This window comes from Hemiscyllium ocellatum, chromosome 16 (genome assembly GCF_020745735.1).
Source record: "Hemiscyllium ocellatum isolate sHemOce1 chromosome 16, sHemOce1.pat.X.cur, whole genome shotgun sequence".
Taxonomy (NCBI): domain Eukaryota; kingdom Metazoa; phylum Chordata; class Chondrichthyes; order Orectolobiformes; family Hemiscylliidae; genus Hemiscyllium; species Hemiscyllium ocellatum.
The window spans coordinates 64,477,204-64,489,294 of record NC_083416.1 but is presented as its reverse complement, the minus strand read 5'-3'; the positions used below and the strand labels follow the sequence as shown (position 1 = coordinate 64,489,294).

Below are 12,091 nucleotides of genomic sequence, written 5' to 3'. Positions count from 1 at the left end.
TCAAATCTAAATAAATGGTTCTGAAAGCAGAACTAGTGAGGGTGAACTGGGAAACAAGGTGAAAAATTAAGTCTCTAGAGTTGCCGTGACAATCTTTTAAGGAGATGTTCAATGGCACAGTGAAAAGCAAAGGCTCTCTGAGAGGGAAATATCATTTGTGGTGAAGTAATGGAGTTAAAAGGAGTACTAAATTGAAAGAAACCTTGTACAAATTTGCAAATTAGTGATAGGTCAAAGACTTCAGCAGATATTAATAATGAGCAAAGAATGGCTGAAAATTAGGGACAAACTGGAATGTATGAGAGAAAGCTATCTAGTAATATAAAAACAGATAGTAAGAATTTCTATAATTAGTTGAATAGGAAAAGAGTACTCAAAGCTAGTGTTGGTCCACTGTGCAGTGAAAAATAAAGAAATGCCTGAGACTTTTGCTGGGTATATTATGTCTGCTTCATGATAGATGACTTCGAAGTCTTCTAAACCTAATTGAAAAGCAAATAGATGTGATGGGATGAATTTTAAACAATCTCCATCAGCAAGGAAATGGTGATAAGAAAGCTGTTGGACCTACAGGTGGACCAGTCCACAGAACCAGGAGACCAGAATCCTAGAGTTTCATATGGGATGCTGGTCCACATTTAAAAAAGCCAAAAAAAAGCTTTGATTCCAGAAGAATTTAGAATATTAGAAAAAAGCAAAGAGAAGATATAAGCACGAAACTGTAAGGCTAATTAGCTTAATATCGGTCATATGGAAGATACTAGAACCTCTTACTGCGGTAGTTATAGCAGGATACTTGGAAAATCATGATGTGATCTGGGGGATCCAACATGGCTTCATGAAAATAAATCATGTTAAACAAATCTATTGTAGTTGTTTGATGAAATAACATTCATAATGCTAGAGAGGATCTGGTAGATGTGTACATGGGTTTTCTAAAAGTTTTTGATAAGATGTCATGTCAAAGTTTGCTGTACAAGTTAAAAGCACAAAGTTTATGGGATAAAATATTCACATGGATTGATAAGAGGAAACAGACAGGAGAGATATTATTTTTGGGTTTGCAAGCTGCAACTAATGGAGTACCACTTAGATTAGTGCTTGTCCTCAATTATTTACAATCTGTGTCAATGATTTGGATGAGTAGGTCAAATGTGTAGTACCTAAGTTTGCTGATGATACTAAAGTTGGTAGAAAAGTAAGCTGTGAAGAGGAAGTACAGGAGTTGTGAAGGGATATACACAGATTAAATAAAAATTTGGCTGATGGCATGTAACATGAGTAAATGTGAGCTTGTCTGTTTTGGCAGTAAGAATAGAAAAGCAACATACTACTTAAATGGAGAGAGGTTACAGCACCCTGGAATAGAGAGGTGTAATGATGCTGGCAGGTGAATCACAGAAAGTAAGTGTACCTGCACAGCAAGCTATCAGGAAGGCAAATGGCTGAACTTTAATAGGCAATCAGATTTCTTTCCCCACTCAACCCGTAGTTAAATAACCTGATTTTATATCAATTCAGCATCATTCTAATGCCAGCTTTTACATGCTGATTTATTGCACTAACTGAATTCAAATTCCTCATCTGCCTTAGTGGATTTGAACTCTTATCACTTCATCATTTGTACAGATTGCTGTAACAGAGCCACTGTAATGAAGTTCTCAATTAGTGATGGTATGAACATCAATGCAAGTAGATGTTTTATGATCAAAAGTAGGTTTACCAAATTATCTTGCACATGGACAATTCTACTTTACTTTGTATTCATTTGCCATGTGCTATTCTGCAGAACATATTTGCGGGCAGGCAACATTCCTCCAAAACCTTTGTCACTGATATACCATGGCACACTGCTATGAGAGACACCAGAGTAGATGTAAAGTGGTGTAGCACCTGACTTTTTTCATACTCTTTCCTTTCTGATGGGCCTGCAAAGCTTTGAATTTGCCACTTGTTGGAATGTGTAGTAATGGAAGTCACCATGTAAGGAACCCCTTATAAAATAATAATGCAGCCATGAGTGTTGCAATACACTGGGGCATCTGTCTGCTGTTACACTTTACATTATCTAACATATCAGCTTTCACTTTCCTCTTCAATGCTGCAGCCATTTCACTAACATAGAAATATTTTTACGCTCTGTCATCTCAGTCATGGAACATGTGCTTGGGAGGTGAAAGTTTCACAGTTTTAGGACCTTGATTTCTCAGATATAATCATTATTGTAGTGTATATTGTAAATGTTAATATTGTTATCGAACACTCATGATGAAGCACATCTTGAATAAAACCTTTAAACATTTTGCCAAACTCTTAAGCCCCAGCAGAATTTCTAAATCACACTATTGATCCTGTGTGATGCAATAAAACAGGATATTTTCTGTAGGATTTACCCTTAGTCCCACAGGATCTTGAAGGATTACTTGTAAAACACTTCATGAATCCTACAGGACATTTTATTTTTGGCAGCAAGCCCGGTGAGATTTTTTTTGTTGGCAAGGAAAGTGAAAGAGCGCAAAATGCAAGTTTGATTTTATTATTTTATCAGTTATAAGTCCATGAAAATAGAAATCAAAGAGGGATCATAAAACAATATGTTCATTAAAGTTAACAGGAAAGTTAACACGATGAAATAATAGTTCATTATTGGAAGAAAGACATACTGGACAATGTATCACTTTTGCTACCCCTATCCGAAAAAGGGTTCACAAATATGAAAAGAAAGGGAAATAATATTTTCTTTTCACTTGTAAAAGGACAATAATAAGAATACAAAATAAACCACATGAAGTGAGGGACAATCTAAATGACATTTTATACCAAATATCATTTAGACTATAGGAATATAATAGCAAAGGTTTTGATGTATTTGTACAGTGGTTAACTAGTACATTAAAAGAAAAATACAAATCTTTATATCCCAGGGTATAGGATGCAATGCTCATTAGCAGGATAAATGGTTTATCTTGAGGTTAGTAAGTCATAACTAGTAGAGTGCCAAAGGGATCAGAGCTGGGGTCTCAATCGCTGTTACGGACTTGGATGAATGAAATCTGCAGTCACATTTGCTAAGGATGCTAAGTTAGATGGCAAAGCACATTAATAGGGCTTATGCTCGAAACGTCGAATTCCCTATTCCTGAGATGCTGCCTGGCCTGCTGTGCTTTGACCAGCAACACATTTTCAGCTGTGATCTCCAGCATCTGCAGACCTCATTTTTTACTCAAAGCACATTATTAGGACAACATAAAGGATCAAAGTTAAGCCCTCTTACTTTAGGCATGCAGGAGGGTGGATCTGGAAACCATTCTGCCTTCCCACCATTCCTCCAACTAAGTCTCTGCAAGGATAATCCGTGGACAGCCTTCCTGCCATGCCAATGTTTGAGGCCATTAAATGGATCTAAATGGCCTCATCCCATTGCAATATTCACCCATGTTAGAACAGGAACCTCACCATGTGGAAAGCTCAGAAAGCAAGCCCTCTGTGGTCTTGTGGTGTTCTGGCCCTGTACGTCAGACATAAAGTGTCGGATCGAGGCTCCTGGCACTAGGAAGGATGGACCCCCTTGGTGTCATCATGCAACTTCCCTTCCAACTTCCTCACCATCCTGACTTGAAAATATATTGCTGTTCCTTCACTGTCGCTGGGTGAAAGCCCTGGAATTCCCTCCCACACGGCATTCAGGATCAACCGACTGCAGATCAACTTCAGTGGTTCAAGAAGGCAGCTCACCATCACCTTCTCAAGGGAAACTAGGGACAGGCAATCAATACTGGCTATCCCACATCCAGTGAGTGAATAAAAGGTCCCTTTGCCCTTTCTGCTGACCTCCTTCCCAGGAGCCCTCATCTTGTAACCCACCCTTGTGCGATCCCTTGTTTGTTCCCAGGTCCATAGTGATCCCAGGGCTATGGTGGGTGTGGAATCAGCAGCAGGCACCATTTTAGGTTAGATTAGATTAGATTAGATTCCCTACAGTGTGGAAACAGCTGCTTCTTGGATGCTGCCTGAACTGTTGTGCTCTTCCAGCACCACTAATCCGGAATTTGGTTTCCAGCATCTGCAGTCATTGTTTTTACCCCTTCGGCCCAACCAGCTCACCCAGACCCATTTACCTCTGACTAATGCACCTAACACTATGGGCAGTTTAGCATGACCAATTCACCTAACCTGCACATCTTTGGACTATGGAAATCGGAGCACCCAGAGGAAACCCACGCAGACACAGGGAGAATGTGCAAACTCCACACAGACAGTCACCCGAGGCTGGAATTGAACTTGGAATCATGCTGCCCTTCTCCAGTGCATATTGCCAAGAAGTGGCTGAATGGTTGGCAGCCACCAGCAAATGGAATCTGTCCACAGGGTCCTTGATCTTGGGAAAACCTGCTATTGTCCAGAAGTCTAACGTTTACAAAGAGAACACTCATGGCTCTTGTCAGCTGCCCAACCAATGGTGAGATCCCCTTCATTTCCATTTAAATATCTCCCAAAGACCCTGGAAAGTCATATAGTTATGTCAAGTGAATAGGCAAAAATTTGGCAGATGGACAACAGAAGGGCAAATCTGAGATTGCCCATTTTGGTAGTAAGCTTAGAAATGCAGACTGCTATTTAAATTAGAAGAGACTTAGAATGCTGTGCTGAATTGGGATCTGCAGGTGTTCATATATAAATCACAAAACATTATCATGCTACAATTAAAAAATAATAAGGAAGGCACATTTATTGGAAGGTGAATGGAGCTCAAAATTAGGAATCTTGCTACAACTATCTGTGGTATTTGGTGAGACTGGACCCAGAGTATTCTGCATAGTTTTGGTTTCTTTACAGATAGAAGGATATATTTCCATCAGATTCAGTTCAGATGACATTCATCAAATTGATTCTGGAATAGTGGAGTTGTCTTATGAATAAAAGGTTGAACATAGCAGACCTTGACTCACTGAAAGCCAGAAGAATGAGAGATGATCTTATTGAAACAAAAAAGATTCTGAGAGGCTTTGACAGAGGAGTAAAAAGGATATGTGAAAATAAGGGGTGTCCCCTTTAGAGTTGCAATGAATACTGGGTTATGGGAGCAGAGAAGCAAGTGAAGTTAGATGTTAAAGCATGTTATTAGGAGATCAACTGTGATGTCATGAATGGTGGACAGTGTTAATGGTCTGAATCACATGCTCATGTTCTTTTTTTCTTCTGTTCTTACCACTTCCTTCTATGTGGTTGGTGGTTAACATAGAATATCACTGACATAAAAATCTGCAAAGTAGGGCATTTTCCTTATTTTAACCATCCCTCACCCTTCCCTCAGCCTTCCCTTCACCCCACCCCAACTTCCTGCCTTTTTGAGATCTCTGCTTGGTTTGGAGTAAGCGTTCTAGAATGGACTGATTCTGATCGAACCAAACTGTGATTGGTGATAAACCAACTGGAAAGACATTTACATAAAAGAAAATGGAAAGAAAACATCCAAAGCTGTCAAGTTACTGAGGTTTCTCTATCTTTTTCTTTCATCCTTTTCTTCCCGGTTGTCTAATCTAATGCCTTTGTTGATGCTGGAGGTCCCACACTCCCATATGCAACGCTGGCACAGATATAGGTCCAGCATTAGCATCGGTCTGTCACTAATTTGTAACATATTTTCTTAATGCTGCCAAACACCTCCTGGGTAATAGAATAGGAGCAAGTTACTTGACAGTGCTATCTGTGGTTTATGATATCAATCATGTGCTGCATCGTAGAATGGAGGAAGAAAGGAAATCGGATCTCAAAGCTTTTCCGAATGATTTAGCTTTTTTTTAATTTTATATTTATGAGTATGATTCTTTGAAGTATTTATCTGGCAACTTTCAATGACAAAAAAAAACAAGGCCAACCGTCTAATCCTTTCAATGCTTCGAAGTATGTCAGTGCTCACGGCACACGGATCAGTTATTTTGTTGTTCTGAATTATTTTTTAAACTCATACTGTGTGGAGAGAAAAAAATGATCAGCATGAAAAGAAGGATTAACAAAGCTGCAAGAGAGCCCTGCGTTTTTAATTGTGCTCTGTCATTCAACCAAAAGTGCCCAATTTTCCACGTTTAACAGCTGCACTGACTGATACCTGTTATTCCAGATATCACAGATACCAGATGTTGGGGCAGGACAGCGCCTGTTCTCTTTGAAGCTTCCTTTGGCAGTATTCGGCTTCAAAGATTCCCTTTTAATTTGAAAAGCTTGGTTCTTTGTAGCGATATCTTCAGAAGTCAGAATCTATTTCTGTCTTTCCTGCTTCTTTTTTTTAATCTCCTTTCCCCGGTCTTCGTTCTTCACTCATTTGAGTCACTTATTTTATGTTTGATACATTTAACTTTTGTTACTGTTATTCAAGACATTTTTTCACATTACTTAATTCAAACTGGCTGTTGTTTTTCCATTTTACCAAGGAAAATATTCACAATGTGTTCAACTCAGGAACCCTTTCACGATTTAAATGGTGTTTATGTTAGGTATTTTATGGGTTTCCAGGCAATATTTTGAGCAGTTATTTGGGAAGCTCTCCTTTATACATGTCTCAATATGTTTTTAATTGATTTTCTTCTGCTGCCTGCACTGTTGCTTTGAGTGTCACATGCTTCTGTCCTCTGCTTTCACCTTCCATCCTTCTGACCAGTACTTTTGACAAACAATGTCCATATTCATAATGATAGCACCAATTCTTCACTCCTCCCTACCACACACTCTGATACGTGATAATTGGGCTATTACTATTCAGGTACTGAGCCCCAGAACAGCTGAGACCTCCTTTCATTCTGTGCTGCCAGACTTTAACCATATTAATTGTGTATGCAGCTATGCCAAAGACTCCAAGACTCAAGTTGACATTCTTTTAAACTCATGACATTCTCATCATTGCAGGCTCGATTCATTGCTAACAACACCTTTCTTCACTTTTGGAACACTACCAACAAATAAACCGCACTTTGGTGGTGAAATTCTCATCCATTCTTCCTTTCCAAGTATTGTTTTCCCTCTATATTAGTGTCTGCACTGCCAACCTTCACTTAGTTAATCTAGTGTAGAACTCTGGAGCTCATGCCTATTCCTATACAATCACCTCACACTCAAATTGCCCATTACTACATGACTCCAATAATTCCCCACACCACAGCAAATCACTGTCAATTATTTTCAATATTTTAAAGGCCAGACAGTAACACCAACAGTGACTTATGTTTATAATTAGCACAATTTTTACATAGCAAAATATTCAAATGCACTTCATTAAAAACATTATCAAACTAAATTTGGTACCAAGGTACAGAAGATGATTTCGAAAAAGAACAAAGTTTGGGCAAATAAATTGGTTTGCAAAAATTCCTTAAAGGAGAACAGAGAGGTGGAGAAGTTTAGACAGAGTTTTAGAGTTTAGGGATTTGGCAACTGAATGGACAGCCACAGTTGGTGGAGGGATTAAAATTGAAGATGTGAAAATTGGGGCAACACAGTGGCTCAATGGTTAGCATTGCTGCCTCAGCACTAGGGAACTGAGTTTGATTCCAGCCTGAGGTGATTATCCATATAGTGTTTGTACATTCTCCCCATGTCTGCATGGACTTTCTCTGGGGGCTCTGGTTTCCTTCCACAGTCCAAAGATATGCAGGATTGGCTATGCTGTAGCATCCAGGGATGTACAGGACAGGTAGGGGGCCTGCATGGGATGCTTTGTGCAAGCTGAATGGGCTCTTTCTGCACGATAGAGATTATGCTGCCTAAAAAATTTTAACAGCACCATAATCTCCAGGAGTAGTTAGGCTGGATGAGTCTTGAGAGACAATGAGAAATTTTAAGACAAGAATAAAAATTTTATGTCAAAGTGTTTGTAGTCCTGGGAACAACGTGGATCAAGGAGCACTGAATTTATTAAGTGAATGGATCTCTTTGTTTGTTGTTATATGAAAACATAGTCTTGGATGAATTCAGCTCTCTGGAAGGTGAAAGAAGAGTTTAAAATCTGATTGAAGATTTGTAGCTCGGGTATCCGTTGTTGTGGTTCTGCTCGCCGAGCTGGAAGTTTTTGCTGCAAACGTTTCGTTCCCTGGCTAGGAAAGAAGAGTCAAATGAGAGTTGGATTGTCATGCCTAGAGATACCAGGAACGTTTCAGGGGCATAAAAGCTGAGACAGAGTTGAGAAAGTGTGACTTTAAATGAGATAGAGGAAGCCATCATGATGACACAGTGTGCCTGGAGTCCTGCTGAAGTTACAATGTAATACATTAATATCTATTCCATTTGCCTTTGGATTCCCCCTGAGATTTCTTTACCTCATGTATTTTGGATGGATTTCATCAGGGCCATTTTGAGCATTGCTCTGACATATTTTGCAGAGATGTTTCAGATGCTTTTGGTGTAGGCTTGCAGGAATGCATTTTGAGTGAGTGTTGGGCTATGTTCTCCAAAGAGTATTTTAGGTATGCAGTTTGTAGATCTTCAGAGGAGTTTATTTTTTTTCTCTAAAATGATGTGTGGGCTGGTTTCCAGTTTGTTTTTGAATGAGTTTAATGAGGTATATTCTGAATAATATGCTTGTGCATATTTGGTTTAGCTTGCTCACATGTATTCTGGGCATGTTTGTTCATTTGAGTTAGAGTGGATTTTCTTGGGCATATTCTGAAGGGGTGCTGGAACATATCTTTGGCAGTTCAGCAGGATACATTATCTTTAGTCAATTTGCTTGTATGCATTTTGCTGAATAATTAAGCAACAGATCTTTGCAGTATTCCAAAGTAATAGCTGATCTGAGAGTTCCTATTTTAATACATCACAAATATATTGAAGTGGCTCATCGACTAAAAATGAATAAATCACTCATGAATAGCCATCCACCCACAGTCTTGTCTGCTATATTTGATCCAGAGCAGTGTTAAAATTCCAAGCCATGTAAAAGCCTGTACATTTGCTGCAGCCATCTTGTTTTTGGACATGTTGAATGATTGGTATACTTGCAGAAATGAGAATATAGAGTGACAGAGGAAACAGCAGGTGAAGGCTGTCACTGTGAGACGGGTTACAGTCAATGGAAAACAACTGCTGAAAGAGAGAAAAAAGCAAGTAATCAGAACATGGAAAGATGGATTGAAGGTTTAAATGCTTGGGGAGAGGGAAAAGGGACATGGTGTCAAAATAAAAGCTGTAAAAGCCAGTAACACTGGATAATTGATGGTGGAAGTATCGATTTGTAAGGATCGACAGATGATATAGTGAGAGCTTTGTTTTTTAATTTGTTCATGAGATATGGGCATCACTAGGCTAGCTAGGCCAGCATTTACTGACCATCCCAAACTATCCTAGTGACTTGCCTTCTAGAACCACTGCAGTCCCACTTGCTATAGGTACACCCACAGTATTGGTAGAGAGGGAATTCCAGGATTTTTACCCTGTGACAGTGAAACAACAATATATTTCCAAGTATGGTGAGCATCTCGCGCCTTTGCTATCGTTGTCCTGCTCGGTGGTTGAGATTGCGGGTTTGGGAGGCACTGCTGGAGGAGCTTTGTTGATCCACTGCAACATTAGAATCATAGAGTCATACAACGTGGAAACAGATACTTTGGTCCAACTCATCCATGCCAACCAGGTTTCCCAAACTAAACCAGTCTAACTTGACTGTGTTTGACCCATGCCCATCTAAACCTTTCCAATCCATTTAGTACGCTCTGCTGCCACCACGGTGAAGGATCTGTAATAAATAAACAAATGTAATCTATAAAAACAGACTGTAAGGTATGATATCTATTTTTTTTAAGTGGAAAAGGTTACATTTGAAATATTAAACTGAAACAGATGGTTCAGTTCCCAGAAAAAGCAGTTACTGTTATGTTATTAACTCCTTCCAGAAGAACTGTTTGGACAACTGTAAACAGTTGATGTTTCAGGTTGTAAGAACACCAGCTGCAATAACTGATATTTAAGCACAGCCTTTAGGAAATTAAGTATTTCAATGTTGTTAGCATGGGAATAATTATGGACCTGGTGTTGGGATTCCAGACCAGGCAGCAGTACACCTTTCTGACATGATGTGGAGGTGGCAGTGTTGGACTGAAGTGGACAAGGTTAAAAATCACACAACACCAGGTTATAGTCCAACAGGCTTTTTTGGAAGTACTAGTTTTCGGAGCGCTGCCCCTTCACCAAGTAGCCGTGGAGCAGGATCATAAGACACCGAATATAACAAAAGATGACAGTGTCATGCAACTGAAACAACACCCTCATAAGAACAGGGTACAATGCTCAGCTCATCGATCACCAGTTCCAACATGCCACTGCAAGAAACCGTAATGACCTCCCAGGAGACAGACACGGGATGCATCCGATAAAATACCCTTCATTTTCAAGTACTTCCCAGGAGCGGAGAAACTACGCCATGTTCTTCGCAGCCTGGAACATGTTAGCAATGAGACCTAACCTACGCCTCCACTTCTCACCTTTAAACAAACATCAAACCTTAAACAGACCATTGTTTGCAGCAAACTGCCCAGACTTCAGGACAACATCAACCACAACACTACAGAGCTGAAAATGTGTTGCTGGAAAGGTGCAGCAGGTCAGGCAGCATCCAAGGAACAGGAGAATCGACGTTTTGGGCATGAGCCCTTCTTCAGGAATGAGGAAGGTGTGCCAAGCAGTCTAAGATAAAATGTAGGGAGGAGGGACTTGGGGGAGGGGCATTGGAAATGCGATAGGTGGAAGGAGGTAAAGGTGAGGGTGATAGGTCAGAGTGGGGGTGGGGGCGGAGAGGTCAGGAAGAAGATTGCAGGTTAGTAAGGTGGTGCTGAGTTTGAGGGTTGGGACTGAGACAAGGTGAGGGGAGGGGAAATGAGGAAACTGGAGAAATCTGAGTTCATCCCTTGCGGTTGAAGGGTTCCTAAGCGGAAGATGAGGCGCTCTTCCTCCAGCCGTCGTGTTGCTATGGTCTGACGATGGATGAGGCCAAGGACCTGCATGTCCTTGGTGGAGTGGGAGGGGGAGTTGAAGTGTTGAGCCACGGAGTGGTTGGGTTGGTTGGTCCGGGTGTCCCAGAGGTGTTCTCTGAAACATTCCACAAGTAGGCGGCCTGTCTCCCCAATACAGAGGAGGCCACCTCGGGTGCAGCAGATGCAGTAAATGACACACACACACACACACACACACACCCCTCATGGGCTTATACACTGTCACACTCATGCACACACTCTATGAAGCACACACATATGCAAACACACTCTCTCTCACGTGCACTCAAACTTACATGCAGCCACACACATTCTCTCTCTCTCTGTCTCCTGCACACTCACACATATAAGTTTATGGGGTGAATTTGCATTTGCAGAATTGTATTTGCAGACACATTCTATTTTGTTCAAAAAGCACACAATCTGCAGGCAGTCAATTCATGTGTCATTTTATAAATTCCTACTTTGGAAATAGAACCAATCTGACACAAGATTGGGATACAGACAAACTCTAACCTCACACCTTTAATGCATTGTCTGAGCTGAGATGTCACTTTTTTTTATAAAACCTTAAGTTACCTTGAGAAGGTGACTTGGAAGAAGTTCTGGGATTTAAATATTAATCAACCATTCTAAAAGATGAAGACTTAGCAGCAATCTAAGTTTGTTCAATATATCATTTCAGTTGCATGATACTATAACCTTTTGCTATAAATTCTGTGTTTTATGATCCTGCTCCACAGCTTCATGATGAAGGAGCAGAGGTCCGAAAGCTGGTATTTCCAAATATTCCTGTTGGACTATACCTAGTGTTGTGTGATTTTTAACCCTTCAGAGAGTTAGATATCATCACAACATGTGCCATTCCAATTAGATATATGCAAAAGACAGAAAATGGGAAAATTAGAAGGATTTTAAGGAAGAGTTTTGACAGAGTAGTCTAAAGCAAGAAAACTTCTGCCCAAGTTTAAAGGATGTAGGTAAGAAAGATGTACAGGAGCTGGAGGAACAAATTCTGCATGACTGGCAGAAATTGTAGAGTGAGGGAGGTTTAAATTAGGAAGAAATTTCAATATGAGAGCAAGGACTTTGCATTGGATTTGGTACAGTGTGGA

General features: G+C 40.1%; 1 protein-coding gene across 2 annotated transcripts in view; it reads left to right on the top strand.

The window, feature by feature from the left end:
• The window catches only part of tenm2a (teneurin transmembrane protein 2a), a 797,630-nt gene that overhangs the window by 19,913 nt on the left and 765,626 nt on the right, over positions 1-12,091 (top strand). The window lies entirely within an intron of this gene.